At 43.5% G+C, this 15,262-nt stretch overlaps 1 protein-coding gene across 2 annotated transcripts in view; it reads left to right on the top strand.

The window, feature by feature from the left end:
* The first annotated feature begins 3,943 nt into the window (after positions 1 to 3,943).
* The window catches only part of rusc2 (RUN and SH3 domain containing 2), a 31,529-nt gene continuing 20,210 nt past the window's right edge, over positions 3,944 to 15,262 (top strand). For both annotated transcript variants that reach the window (XM_086169174.1, XM_086169173.1), the window contains exon 1: positions 3,944 to 4,037. The gene's annotated coding sequence lies outside the window, so the exon portion shown is untranslated. The remainder of the gene's footprint in view (positions 4,038 to 15,262) is intronic.

Here is a 15,262-nt window from a genome sequence, read left to right as displayed (position 1 = left end):
GAAATCACTGCTAGTGAAGACAGTTGTCCTTAATCGGTCCTGTTCCGACTGCATGTTTTTAGCCTTTTTGGTGCCAAGAATGACTGCTCCACCGATGTTGTCATAGCCGGAACGGTAACCACCAGCTGGAGCAACTTTGTCGCCTCAGGAACAGTTTGAATGAGATCCTTCTGGGCCAAAAAGTTGAGAGGCTGCTCAGGAAATTTACATTCATCCCTCACTGTTTGTAAGCTATACAGCCCGATGAGGTCGGCAAAAAAATAACTGGATGGCTAGCTTGGGTCAGCTTAGGCAGCTAGCTTAGGCTTCCTTTAGGCCTCCTGCCTAGCAGTTCAAACATTGGCATCCTTCTACAAATATAATCACTTTCCCTCCTCTGACACGACCAAACCATCTCTGGCTTCTCTGGCCTTCTTTCCAAAACATCAAACATGTGCTGTCCCTATAATTGACTCATTCCTGATCCTATCCATTCTTGTCACTCCAGAAGAGAACCTCTACTGTCCATACAGCATTGCTGGTCTCACCACTGTCTTGTATATATTTCCTTTCATTCTGGCTGATACTCTTTTATCACACATCACTCTTGACAGTTTTTCCCACCGCTCTCACCTGCTTGAATACATTTATTCACCTGTTCTTCACACTCTCCATTGCTCTGGACTGTTGACCCCGAATGCTTAAAATCTTCCGCCTTATTTATCTCCATTCCCTGCAGCCTCACTGTTCCACTTGGTTTCCTCTCATCCACACACACGTATATTCTGTCTTGCTGCGGCTAACCTTTATTTGCCTCCCCTTCCAGAGGATACCTCCAAGTTTTGAGATTTTCTTCAATCTGCTCCCTGCTTTCGCTAGAGATAACAATGTCGTCTGTCAGCAACATTTATCAGGTTGCAAACAAGAAAGGGCTCAGAGCTGACCCTTGATGTAGTTCCACCTCCACCTTGAACTTCTGGATTACATCTACAGCAAACCTCATCACTGTCTCGCAGCTAGCATACATGTCCTGCACCAGTCTAACATACTTTTCTGCCACTCCAGACAGTTCTTCACTCAGCACTCTGCGAGATTCTTTTTCTAGATCTACAAAGGCATAATGCAGCTCCATCTGGCCTTCTTTGTACCTTTCTACCAGCATTCTTAAAACAAAAATAGCTTCTGTAGTACTCTTTTTAGGCATGAAACCATATTGTTGCTCACAAAAGCTTATGTCTGCATAAACTTTATTCCTTTATAGTTATCCCAATTCTGGACATCACCCTTATTCTCAAAAAAAGGCCACAATCACACTTCTTTTGCATTCTTCGGGCATCCTCTCACTCTCTAATATCCTGTTGAATGGTCTAACCAGAAACTCTACCGCTGCCTCTCCTAGATATTTCCACACCTCCACAGGTATATTATCAGGACCAACTGCCTTTCCACTCTTCATCCTCTTCAATGCATTCCTCAAATCACCTTTACTAATATCTGCTACTTCATGGTCTTCAATAGTCACCTCTTCTAATCTTGTCTCTTTCATTTTCCTCATTAATCAACCCTTCAAACCATTTTCCCATCTCTTGGCTGGCATCTGTCAATACATCTCTGGCTGTAGCTTCTAGGCCCCATTAGCGATCTTCGTTAACGTCGACCGATCCCGTTTGAAAGTTGTAGATTTGATTCGCATATTTATCATTGCCACAAGATCTACGCGGCTGGTCTTCCCAGCGCAAACCCCCTACATTTATCTGGCCTTGGAACCGGCTCAAAAAGACAATGACTTGAGTCCCCCTGAGGCTGCATTGCCAATACCATGATAGTACAACTCAAGACGGCTCCTGAGCTTCGAGCACAGGGATATCAAACATACGGCCCGCAGGCCGGTTCCGGAGGTTCAATCAGGCTCACAGGGTAATTTGAAAGTGAAAAAATGCATAAAAGACAAGGATTGAATTTTTTAAATTAAATGTAATTCAATAATTTTCCGCCAGGGAGTGCACTATTTTGGTCAGAGTAGAAGACGTTATCAATGCGCCACCTGCTGCTTGTGATGACGTTGTTTCTACCCTGTTCTCGACCTCCCCGCTACTCCCTCATTAGCCAAAATGTCGTTATCAAAACAGAGAAAAGTAGATAAAGAGTGTAGAAAAAAAAAAAAAATGGACTATGTCATATTTATTTACGGAGACGCACGGGAAACCTTTGTACTTGGTGTGTTTGCAACAAGTTTCGGTATTTAAGGAATATAATATTCGGCGCCACTACGAGACCCATCACGGTGAAAAATATGACAGCTTGCAAGGACAACAGAGAAGTGATAAGATCGACGAATTGCTGGCGGGTCTAAGGGAACAGCGGTCAACTTTCACCCATAGCTAAGAAATCAGTGAAGCAGCGGTAAAAGCCAGCTACCTAATTGCTAGATAAAATGTGCAATTTAATGTTAGTCACCAGTTTCACTACAAAAGAGTATGATGGCATTCTACTGTTCATGCAACTCCATACATTTTCAGTATGTATTGTATGTGTGTGCATAGGCAGGGATTCAATTTAGATTTCATATGCACATGTGTAAATGGTTTAAAAATCATTTTCTGTATAAGTCTCATTTAATCTCAAAATGCATTACTATATTTTTCTATACCAATTACTTGTTGAAGTTTAGTGCCTTTGTACGATCACTGGGATCAGTTGCAATGCATCCATGTGAATGATAAAAGTAAATTGCACGCGTGTCTAAGGAAATATGAGGTGTTTCATGAAATGTTTTCTAAAAGGATTGTTCATGAAATTCCAAGATTTTCCTAATGTCCTTGTGCTTCTTTACACCAAAGCAAAGGAAAGACAAGATATTTTGGTTATTTATTGCTGACAATGCTATCATTTTAATGATGCGGCCCATTTGACATCTACCTAGGCCAGGGGTCGGCACTTTCATTTTTTCATTTTTACACTGCGGCTCCGAGTGGCTTGGAAAAATAAATTATAGATATTTAATTGAGGTGTATTTCATTTGTTTATTCCTTTTTTTTTAACTTTTAGTTCTAAGTTGGAAGATAATTGTGATCTTGAAATATTAAATAAAATTATATTCATTATTTTTCGCCGCTCAAAATAACATAACACTCACGGAAGCCAGTATACCCGCCAGCCGGTAAAATCCCGATTTGCAGATGCTGTGAGCAGAAGTTCAGGAGCAGAAGTCCCATAAACCAGGTAAAATGAATATTTATGAAGATATTTTGCAAATATTTATTTTTTATTGTTTACTGACACAGTGATTTCTTTTCCCAATTTATTTTTAAAATTCAGGTCAAGGCTCCGCTACACGCTCTGAAAGCCCAAAGCTCACAATGAGCTCATTACATAAATAAAATTTAATTTTCTCCGTAATACTTTGTGAATTTCAGACACAACACACTACACACTTGTTTATACAAAGTGCAAAGGTAATAAAAAGCAATATTACAGTGGTACCTTTATTTTAGACGTCAAAAGGTACTTGCGGCTCCCAGTGTTTTCTTTTCCGGGAAAACCGGATCCTAATGGCTCTTTGGGTGTTAAGGGTTGCCGACCCCTGACCTAGGCCGTATGTGTCCCGCGATGAGAAATGAGTTTGACACCCCTGTTCTAGTAGCTTCCATTTCCACTGGTACTCGAGTGTGTAAACTGTAGTGACGATAACCTACAGTGTAAGTTGGTTGGTGTTGTTGATTTCAACCAAGTTTGAAAGTCAAATGTTTGATTCGCATATTTGGTTTTGGCTCAAATTTTACCTCGGATGGCCTTCCTGGTGCAACACCCTGCATTGAAATACAAGTAATCATTTACATGGTATGAATTTACATATATTTGAAATGACTATTATTACTTTAATACATTTATTATAGTTATTGAAAGGTTAGGGACCTCCGCCCGACGCGCCTCCTCTGCCCCGCCCATCCTGCGACGCAGCGCCGCTGTCCGTCCCCGCAGTCCGGCCAGGAGCAGCAGCGCCTCCCCGGCCGTCTCATCCCGCGCACGCTCGGTCTAAGCCAGACGTCCCGGACAAGGTGAGTGACATTCATTCGTATTTTATTGATTTATTAGCGGGAGAAAACTAAAAAAAACAAATCCATCGGGGGAATGGTGACGGATTGCGAAGACCAGACGGGGAGGAGAAACAAAAACCGCGGCGGGGAGGTGCGTTCAGGAGCGTTGCGTCGGCCGCAAAAAAAAAAAAATAACAACAACAACAAAAAAAAAAACCACAACAACGACGATGCTTTGACCGGTGAAGACGGCGAGGGACGAAAGCCTCCTCCGTCCGCGTCGTCCCCCGGGGGATTGCACGGTACGACTGCGGAGAGACGGCGTCGTTTTCCCGGGATGGCTGCCCGGTGGCGTGATGCGTTTTCGGCGCTGCACAAAAGGCGGAGAGAGATGCGAAGGCACTCTTCCTTTTCATCGATTCACCGCGGACCGGGGTGGGGGAAACGGATCGGGTGCATTTCATAGGGATTGTGTTCGGTGTTGGGATAAACAAGCCGCCGACCGACGCACCGGAGGCCCGGCGCGTCCCCGTTTCCATCGCCCTATCGATTCCATATTAGCGAGGAATAACCTCCGTCAAGCTAGACACACTGCGAAGGAGTGCGACTTCCGTCCGATTACAAAATAAAAGCCGCATGGGGTGGAGGCATCGGGTGTTCATACGTCATAAATACAACCTCGATATTAATGTTTTTTAAAACGTGCGAGTAATTCATGAGCTCCCTGGGATACTTTCACAAGGGACTTATAGTGTCATCTCCCAGAAAACTTGAAACAAATTCCAAGATCTTTGTGGGATGAGTGTTGATGCATCAATAACGGATCACCTTGGTGGTTTCGTTTCACTTAACACGAAAGTCAGGAAAAAGCCCTGAAGGCGAGAGACAGGCGAGTTCAGTCAGACGGCCTGATGAATAAGATAATAATACTTAATAATACATTGTTTGTTTTTGACATTTCACACCATTGATGCTTAAAATATTTGTCCCTAGTCATCATTTATACAAGGCATGTGATAGTCAGACGCCCGAAGAACTCTGTGCTTGCCTCTATTGCTTGTTATTTTTCTTCACTTTAACATTTCTTTCATTGAAACTGTGAAATATTTCTTGAAAATACTGTCTCGCTGTATAATCCTTATGTCCTTGCAAGAAACCGATTGCCAAAGGTTTTGCTAGGATATATAATCCTCCCTCAGGCGTTTTTGTTCACACTTTGTCCAAGATTAAATGGTCTGATTTGTTGCTGTTTAGCGAGCAAATCACTTGACAGGACTTTGGTAGCTTCTGTTTTTGAAATTAAAGTGAAAGGTTTTTTGTTGGAGGTATACTTGAGTGAAGAGAAATCAAGTGCACAGTTACATAGTGTTAAAGATTTTAAAGAGTTTATCTTCATATATACTGTCTGGAACCGTATTTCCGTTTACAGTGAAAGTCTTATTTCGGTTTCCCCAGTGATGCCAGATAGGTAGCAATAAAAAACAACAATAGGCATAGTCTTGCAGCAAGTACATTATTATATGTTGAAATGTAGTAAATGTCAGGCCAACATGGCTGACTCCTGAAATGTCAGCGCTACTTCCTGGTTGCATGTGATTGGACCACATGTCTTAAGACGACCCGATGCACACAGCACAGTCTGTTCCAGGGCTCTGCTTGTTGAATTTTCTACCTCAGCAAAAACATCGAATATCAGTTTGACTGCCAGGGCTTTTAATTTGAAGGCTTCCGCGGTCAACTTCCTGCTGCTCAGGGATCACGGATCGGAGGGTCATGACGTAGGATTAAAAAATAATGGGTTTGCCATTCAAAATTAAACACACACGTGTTTTTGAAGCCCCTGTGATTGTCGGGTCAAAGGTAAACCTTCGCCAACTCCTGGACTTTTCACAGGTAAAGCAGCCCTGCAGTTGGTTTGCTCATCTTTCTTTGGCTTGGATTTGTCTCTGCCCGCTGTTCGGAGGCAGCTCTTGTTGTGGCAGATGATCCCAGGAGGTGCAGGGAGTTTATCCTCCGGTTGGGTGAAGTCACCACACTGCCTCCTCCTCGCTTCCGTTTACGCCTGGAATAATCGGCAAGTAATTAAGCTGCTGGTCTGAAGAACCTGCTGCCCGTGGATAAAACCCAATCTAAATCTGAAAGAGAAATAAGATAAAAAAGGTAATATGGAAAAAAAAAAAAGCTGAAATACCATGCAAAATACTATCACATCAATTGAAAACAACCGCAGAACCGAAATCAACGCTCTGGTGATTTTTGTTTTTGAATGAAAATGAATCTAATATTGAGGATTGTTGTCCTTTAATTGTTATCATTTAAAAATAGTTCCTAATGTTATCAATTTTTCTTTAACTACTATGAATTTGCTCTAATTAAAATACAACTTGATTTTTGTAGTATTTGTATTTATTTATTAAAATGAAATATCACTTTGTTTCTCATTAATGATGGCAGGTCTAGAAAAAAAAAAAATATATATATATATATATATATTTATATGTGTGTGTGTGTGTATGTTTATGTGATATCATGATGTTTGTAATTTTTTTTTATTATTCTTAACGTGATGGTACCTCAGCAGTCGAGCAGCTCAGAATTCTTAATACACACTTATTGTTTTCTCTTGGTTCACTTCCTGGATGCTGTTCATGTGACCTGTGAATAAAATGTCCAGAAAGAGGGAACCTGTGGTGAGAAGGAACCAGAGCCTCGGGCCACAACCCCCAAACCTGGGTCCTGATCCAAAGCTCCAGATCAGAACCCCCAAACCCGGGTCCTGATCTGGAGCCTGGGGTCTGGAAGGACTCTCAAACGGAGGCCAAAGGCGGAGAAGAGCTGCTCTTCCTCGTCCTGGAATCTGTCTCTTCGCGTTACGTAACTGCGGCCTGCTGAGGCCAGACAAGTGTGTGTGCGCGTGCGCATGTGCACGTGCGCTGACCCATGCACACAGAAATACAGTCACAGTTGTTCCTCAGTGACGAAGGATTGCATTTCCTGTAAGTTATTCTGAGACTGAGATCATTGGTTAGTGTGTGTGCTTGTGTGTGTGTTATTTTTTTCTTAAGGAACAAAGATCATAATCCCACGGTTTCAGCTTATCCTACGGTTAATTTCCTAATTGTCCTACGATTTGTTTGCTTGTTTGTTTGTTTATGCAAGGTGCCTTCAGGGTTTTGGTTTGATCGCCATCGATGTTGATATTTGGTCCGTCAGTCGCCCTGTGACGCTTTCTCTATCACGTTTCTGGTATATGCACACCGACTCCCCCGCTGGTTCACCTATACAGGAGAATCTTTTCCCGCTGAGCTGTTTTCAGGGTATTCGTCCTTATACAGCTTTGACCTTGGCCGTCGGATCAGTTGGATCATTTAAAAACGAAGCATTAAGCGACATGGCGGCGCAGTTGTTATCTTCTGCACTCCAAGCTAGGAGGTCCCAGGTTTTATCCCTGCAGGGGATAAATTGGTGGAACTCCGGTTTCCTCCCACAGTCCAGGAACATGCAGCTGGAAAAAATTGGGAAAAATTGCCTCGAATGAGTTCATGAATGGTTGTCTGTCTATATATGCTATTGACTGGCAACCAGTCCAGGGTTTACAGTCGGGATAGACTCCGGCATCCTCCTCCACCCTGAAGTGCAGGATAAGCGGCGGACGATGCATGAAAACTTTGATGTACAACTTACTTAAGCGTTTTCCGATATACGAGCCTTTTGCTCAGTCGTTTTGTGACCTGAGTTACGAATAAACGGGATGGGGAACTGTCCGTGGCATCTTTGGCGCGTTAATTTTAAATAGGAGACAGGCATTCACTTTGTCGCTAAATTAAGTTTAGCGATAAAGTGTAGCGTACCGTGCAAGTTACATTTAGCAGTACATCATAGCATAAAGTGTGTAGCAAGTAAGTTAAGTAACAGAGCACGAAATAAAAAATCACCCCAACCTCATCTGCAAATTTGCAAGGTAAATATACTAAATAAAACTAGCTTATTTTTTTGCATTCTTTTTTATTTTGTTGTATTATTTGTTATACTTTATTTCTTATTCAAAGTATATTTGTCTTATTTCTTATTTTCTTATTTCTCGTCACAAAACCGGGGGACTGAAACAGATTTTAACGTTTCAATTCATTTTAATGGGGGAAATTTAATTCAATATACGAGTATATTGAGTTAAGAGCTCGGGCACGGAACAAATTAAACACGTAAATCAAGGTATTACTGTATTTCTTTATCGATGCATCTTTGACTTCAGTCAGTAAGTTAGCCCTGCTTGCTGCAATCCCATCAATTGAATGACGTTTCTATTGGACCTCTATTGATTATCATGAAAACAACATTCATAAATAACATTACATTAAATACTGTTTTTGACATCGTCGGGCATTTTGACGTCGACGTCTTAGGATTTCTGACCCAAATGTGGGTTCCTGCTGTGGTGGCGTCGCTACGGTTTCAATGTGGATTCTGTGTAAATAAAGACGCCGCCGCCAGACACGGCAACGAGGCTGTGATGGGATTACTAATTAATCCCGGCGGGAAAATAATCCCTCAACTAACTTTCTTTAAGGTGGTGGTAATAAAGAATAGGCGGGAATATCTATGCAAGTTTCAGTTTCTTCTAACTTGATATGAGATGAGATACTTTATTCGTCCCACAGTGGGGAAGTTCACAAAAATACTTCGAAATATGAGGAAAACTGCCATCAAAATAGCAACATTAAAAGCTGCAGGATTTTAGAGTGAAAAAAGTAAAAAAAAAAAAAAAAAAAAAAGAATAAGACATAAACGAGCCTTGTTTGACTTGGAACGAAAGTCCGCTTCCGAAGGATCCGCCTCGGCCACAACTTAACCTTCGCTTCTGTCTTTTAAATGCTCTTATTTTGGAGTTTCCTTATTTGCAAAGGGAGTTTCTGTCTGCTGGCTTTTCTGCCAACAGCCTAAGGCGGTAATACCTGACTTGGCTCAGAGGGATGGGGAGGGTGTTACGTAACAGGCAGTAAGCTTTAGAAGTCCGGGCAGGCTGACCCGGGCTAAGCTAATCCAGAAGACCTGGCTCAAGATTGGGGGTTGTGTCTGTTGTCGTCGTTGAAATTGATCGGTTCTTCAGTACCGGAGTGAAAAGCGATATCCTCGACGAATGTCGTCTTTTGGGGGGCTTTTGAAACGAACCCAAATTGACTGAAGTGATCCGTGATTTGATTTTATTTGTCACTGAAGTCCGTAGATCCACCGACTCACCCGAAACCGACCTGAGAAAACGCGCGATGGCGCCGGCCGACGTTCACCGATCGATGATCTAATTCCGTTAATGATGTCTGGATTTTGTTTTGGGATCGTATCGGCCTCGTAGGTTCTGTTAATACATCACCAGAAAGGATCGGAAAGTCCGCTGGCGTTATCATCCAGTTGAACTCAACAAACAAATTTTTATTTTTAAAAGGGTGTTGCTATTTTGTCGGAAAACTGGTCAAATATATATAGTTTTATTTCACTCTAACTAGTACAGCATCTTTTCAAAGCAGTGTTACCAAATGTTTCACATCAACCCTCTCCTTGAACTCATATGCCTTGTGCCAATGGCCCATTTTATTTCCTGCTCTCTTTTTTTTTTTGTCTTTTTCTTTTTGTTCTTTTTTTTCAAACCCAAGAACTTCTAAGCAACCACTCCTTCCCAGTGAAACAAAGAGAACCTGCTGTGTTTTGTTCAACCGGGCCTCTTCGCCGCCGCCGCCTGGTCCGCTTTGAGTTTGCCGTGAGACGGCAAATGAATGCAGCCAACAAAAAGGTCCTTTATTTGCTTAGCGGAACATACACAAACACACACACACACACACACAACTATAAAGCATGTGGGCTACAGCCAGACAATTAGATAACTCTAGTCAGTTCCCTGATATGAGATGAGAGATGTTGGTCCACAATAATAATAATAATGACAATTATAATAAATATATTTATAGACCACATTCCATCAAAGAGATAAGAATAGGATACAAATAAAATAATACCAGGAACCTTCTTGCTGTGAGTGCTAACCCTCACAGACCAGAAACTTCAACAACTCATGACTTGTATGCAGTAGCAAACAGTTGGGTCTTCAGCTTTGCTTTAAAGACTTCAACAGAGGAGACCATCCTGATGTCAGGAGGCAAACTGCTTCACAAAGTTGGTGCACAAAGAGAAAAGTCCCTCTTGCCAACGGCCCTTTTGTGGACCTTGCGGATACACAAAAGGCTACAACACTGGGAGCGCAGTACGCATCCAGGCACGGATGACCTCAGCAAGTCCGATAAATAAGATGGTGCGATGCCACGGGCTACTTTATAGCTGAGGAACGATACCCTAAAAGTGTGCTCTCGGCAGAAAAGGAAGCCAGTGAAGAGAGGTCAGCGCCGGTCAGAACACGCCTTGCTGCATTCTGAGTAGCTTGCAGGTCTTGCGCACTCGTCTTAGGCAACCCGAAGAACATAACAACAATCCGATCACGATGTCACAATTGCATTGATTCCGATCTTAGTTTCTATCATTCACATAGCAATGAAAGTTGATTTTGAGTTGAGCAAAGAATCTGACCCGGTAGTACCATGTACAACAAAACCGGCAGCGGACCCAGAGCGAAACCCTGTGGAACCCCGGCAGGTATGACTTGACCCAACGGAGCATCTTCTTCCGTCTGTCCACCAACATTGGCTGATCCACAGTCTTGAAAGCTGCATGCGGGGCTAACAGCTAGAAGACAGCATGATGGTGTGTCTACCACCGGTAACAAATCACTCACCGGCACTGCAATGGCTGCGATTTGCCCTAAAAGCAGCCTGGAGTGACTCAAAGAGGTTATTTGTTGATGGATACTGAAGACGGTGATCTGAGACGGGTCTCTCGTCGGTCAGCAAATCTGCATCCAAGCCGGCTTCTTGGATAAAGGCCAGGATAATTTAGTAATGTAGAACGTTCAGGACAGAAGGGCCTGATGTCGACCATTATCCCTTAATGACTCAAGCCGGCGGAGAATCCAGCAAACGACCGTAATAAGCTCAGCCCACTTTATAAAAAAGTGCTATGAAATCCAACCCCATCTCTGATAAATAATAGATACATCGGGTTTGCAGTGAAAGGACTGTTTCCTCGTGCGGTTCAGAAAAGACGGACCCCGGGCTTCGATCGGATCGCTGAGGCGATGAAGCCTTTTTCCGGCCTGCGGGAAGGCGCTGTTTAGCTCTTATTTATACATTCAACAAGTTCGTCTCATTTCGCTGAGGTGCGGAAATGTCCCGGCGCCACAGCGGTCTTATAACACTTTATAAATATGGAGAATAACATCTGAAATATGTTCTCGATGTTGATTATTTGGTTAAGATTGACTCTCCATCTGAGGAAAATGAGGCGCGAAGGACAAAAAAATTGGACTCGGCATTTGTTTGATCACTAAACACAAGACGGCGTCCGACGCCGCCACCTTTGTCCTGTGGTATTTATCAACTCCACAGGCTGCCAAGGAACATCATTGTTCCGTCTTCATCATTATCTATTTGACATTGACACTGTCGGTCGTCGGTGTGTGTGTGTGTGTTTGTGTGTGTGTGTGTGTGTGTGTGTGTTTCGAAGCGCCGCCCTTGCTCTCCGGCTAGCTATCATTCCTGGAAGTCCAGCCCCGGGGATATCGGAGTGAGGATGTCCTGCTTTACTGCTTCAGATTCTCTCTCTTTCCTCTGTGTGTGTGTGTATGTGTGTGTGTGTGTGTGTGTGTGCTTCATAAATAGGACATTGTCCCACCCTGCTCCCCAGAAACAATGACAAGCACACTCACAAGTTCATTCCAGAAACTTTTCTTCCACCATTTTACCCCCTCATCTAGAAATGCGCTGAAAATTAGCATGATAATACCATAATAACTGGAATGAATCCTGAAATTGCTGGAAAATAATTGTCAAAATGTTATAATTAACATGTAAATAACTAAAACTAAGTAAGAGATTTGGCATAGATACGTGGGGGATAAGGAAGATGTGACATTTAGGATTAGATTCTAACAAAAAATACCAAAAAAATTCTAAAAATCTTAAAAAACAGACTTTGCACATAGCAAGAAAGTAACTGAGCATTCACAAGAAAAAACATTTAAAAAAAAAAAATCAAATATTTCTGTTTTATCAAAATATCCATTTTTAAACGAAACCCTTTGTTTCACCGGATGTCTCAAGGAGTTACATTCTTTAACAGCAAAAAACTTCGAAAAAATATTGAACGCAATGCAAAACAGGAAAATCCCCCACAGCTGCAGCAACGCCACTTTAACGACTGTGTAATAAACGCCATAGATTTGCATCCGCGCCGCCGAATGTGGGTCACAGCCTCCGTGCAGCGTGACATCACCTACCACCATCTCGCTGGATTCTTCCCCCTGCCTGCTTTCACACGCCGGCGGCGCCCCGTCCTTCTCGCTCGCCGCGGCTGCGCTCTGATTGGCCGGCGCTGTAGCTAGGGGTCCTGATGTAACGTGGGAAAATGAAGTAGGATTGGCCGGATCCAGCCCCTTTGTACTTTTTAACCCATTTATGTGGTGTTTTTGCGGCTGCAGTCTGCGAAAAAAAAAAAAAAAAAAGAAAAATAACAGTCAGTTTATTACGTTTCATTTGTACGGATGAAGGTTAACGTCGGTGAACCCGGACGCCTCCATCTCCGACTGCAGAGTCGACGGGTGAGGTAGCTTCATGTCGCTAAACGATGCTAATCAGGAGGCGACGGCGTGCAGCCGGTGGCGAGCGGCCGGGCTTCAAGCGCCGCATCTGTTCGGTCATGTCATCATTCGGCGCTCGGAGGAACTTTACCGTTCTCTTAACCCAGATTGGGCTGGAAGACAGTGCCAAGTCATGCTAAGTCTGCGTTAGCGCTCAGCTAGTCGTCGCAGCAACCGCGACGTTCGGGAACTTCATCTGTGGTTGTTTCGAAATGAACGCGCGATGGTCCCTGCGGGGCGGCGGGCTCATCTGATTTTTGAATATAAGTAAGCATCTACTGATGTCCCTCTGCTAACAGGCTAACAACAAGATAGCGCTTTAGAAATGTCCGATTTTTTTTTTTAGGTAAGCGTACATCGGATCAGTTTGAATTCATATCCGTCCTGTTCTGCCAGATGGAGAGTAGTTATGTGTGTGTGTGTGTGTGTGTGTGTGTCCTCCAATCGTTCCGCTTGTAGCCGGTGGCCACGGCGCCGCGGCACCATGTCAATGGTCCCATTCACAAGTCCCCTCTTTTTGGAACGCCGGAGGAATTTGGCACCCAGTGGAGATCTGCCCTCCGTCGAGCAGGAGTCCACCGCAGGCCCAAACACACGAATAAGGTTGCGGTAGCAGCCGTTGTTGGCAGATGTTTTCCGGACGGGTCGAAGCGCGCGGACAAAAAAACGCCCGGTTTGTTCCAACGGGGAAATGAAAGGGTCAGAACGCCGATCTGTACGAGTTAGGAATTGAGAATGCTGTTAGCAAGAAGGTTTCTGGTTTGAGTCCGACTGTGTCCAAAACAGTCCAAAAACACTCTGCAGGTTCATTAAAACCATCTGCCGCTTTGTGCACGAGTGGTTGGATGTCTCTATATTGTGATTGACAGGTGACACATCCAGGTTAAACCCCGCCTCTAAGGGACACAGGAGTGGAGCGAATGAATGTCGAGCTGCAGTCACCCCGTTCTGTCCGATCAACATATTGCGATGTTAAGTTCCTTTTTTAATCACAAATACAGCGGAAGTTCTTCGACGGAGCACACGCGACACGACTTATCCCGTCTAACTTGAGTTGAATCGGTCTGTGCAGGATTATCTTTCCCCGAGCAGCTCCATTTGAGGGATTTTACCCCCAATTTTGTTTTGTTTTTTTGCTTGTCTGGTCTAGTTCAAATCATCCAGAACTGATATTTTGGAGTCTAATCCAGCTTATATTTACCCGTAACAACACTCTACAAGCACAGACACATGAGGGTTGGTAACCTTCACGATGGCGGCATGTTGTTGGGGAAAAACTGGGCGACGATAAATTGCATAACAAAATAACAACAAGAAAATTCAATCCCACATTAAATCAAGATGGAATTGTGAAGAGAATTAATTCTCCCAGCTGTTAATCTACATTTAGCTCACTCATTGAGCGGCGGCCGCGAAACAAAAGAGGCGGAGATGGTGGCGGGAGGGGCGACGAGTCGCTCCCTGCTGTTTATCTCCTGCCAGAAAGAATTGACCTTCCGCTGGAGTTCGGCAGGCGTCTCGCCAAACGCTGTTCGGTGACATCAGCGGCTTCGGACTCTTAATCCAACCACTTTTACGCAGGAGTGTGCGAGGATGAAGCACAACCCGTAGGAAGACCGCGCTGGGAAATGACATAAGTGAGCGTCCGTCTGCGTGTGTGTGTGTGTGTGTGTGTAAAAGAGATGAGGTCATGGTGTGTTTGGATAATCTTACAGTTTTCGTCTCACACGGTATCGACTGACCCCGCGTATTTTTTGGAAGCGATCGGAGAGCTTCATCTGACTTGTTCCTTTTGTGCTGCATCATGTTTGTTTATTTTCTTTCTTTGGGCGGAGTTTTGATCAAATTTTGAATCGAGCCGTGAACAAACCTTGGGGAACAAACACGCTAACATACAAACTCACAGGCTTTCCGCATTGTGGCATTCTAGCATAGCGGCAGTCGTGAGTGCAATGCTAATTCGCGTTGTTTACGTTGTTCATTGTTGTATTTTCCTGCTAAAACACTCTTTTGTCCTTTCCATCTAGCTAGTGCTCGTGGTGTTAATCAGAAGATCATTTTATTCGATCTCGACGGATATAATAGCTTAACGTGAGAGCGGCGTTCCTGTTTCAGATCTCGCCAAGTACTACGACATGGCTAAGTCAGCTATCTGTACAATTCAAATTCTGCAAAAAGATGAGCTAAAGATGGCTGACGTGGCTAAAGACGGGGCTATATTAGCAAAGTAAAGGTTTTAAGTCTTTAAAGAAGTAGAAAAGTGATTTGGATTAATGAAAGACCGCATGTTGGAGATAGTGTTAGCAAGGGTCTTGTGTGCCAGAAGGTTTTATTTTTGCTGATTTAGTGAAGGAAATGGCAAGTGCAAGCGCTGGCAAGGAAAGAGAAACACCAGAAACACTGTAATAATTAAGCTTACCTTTAATTCTTCTCTTTATTTTTTGCCACAAATCAACCCCAATAAAAGTGTGCTGTGTGTTTTGGGGGATTGGAGGAGGGATCAATGGGA

The sequence above is a fragment of the Fistularia commersonii genome, chromosome 22, assembly GCF_037954325.1.
Source record: "Fistularia commersonii isolate RoL2024-O1a breed Wild chromosome 22, RoL_Fcom_v1.0, whole genome shotgun sequence".
Lineage (NCBI taxonomy): Eukaryota > Metazoa > Chordata > Actinopteri > Syngnathiformes > Fistulariidae > Fistularia > Fistularia commersonii.
This window is presented reverse-complemented; position numbering and strand designations above follow the sequence as displayed.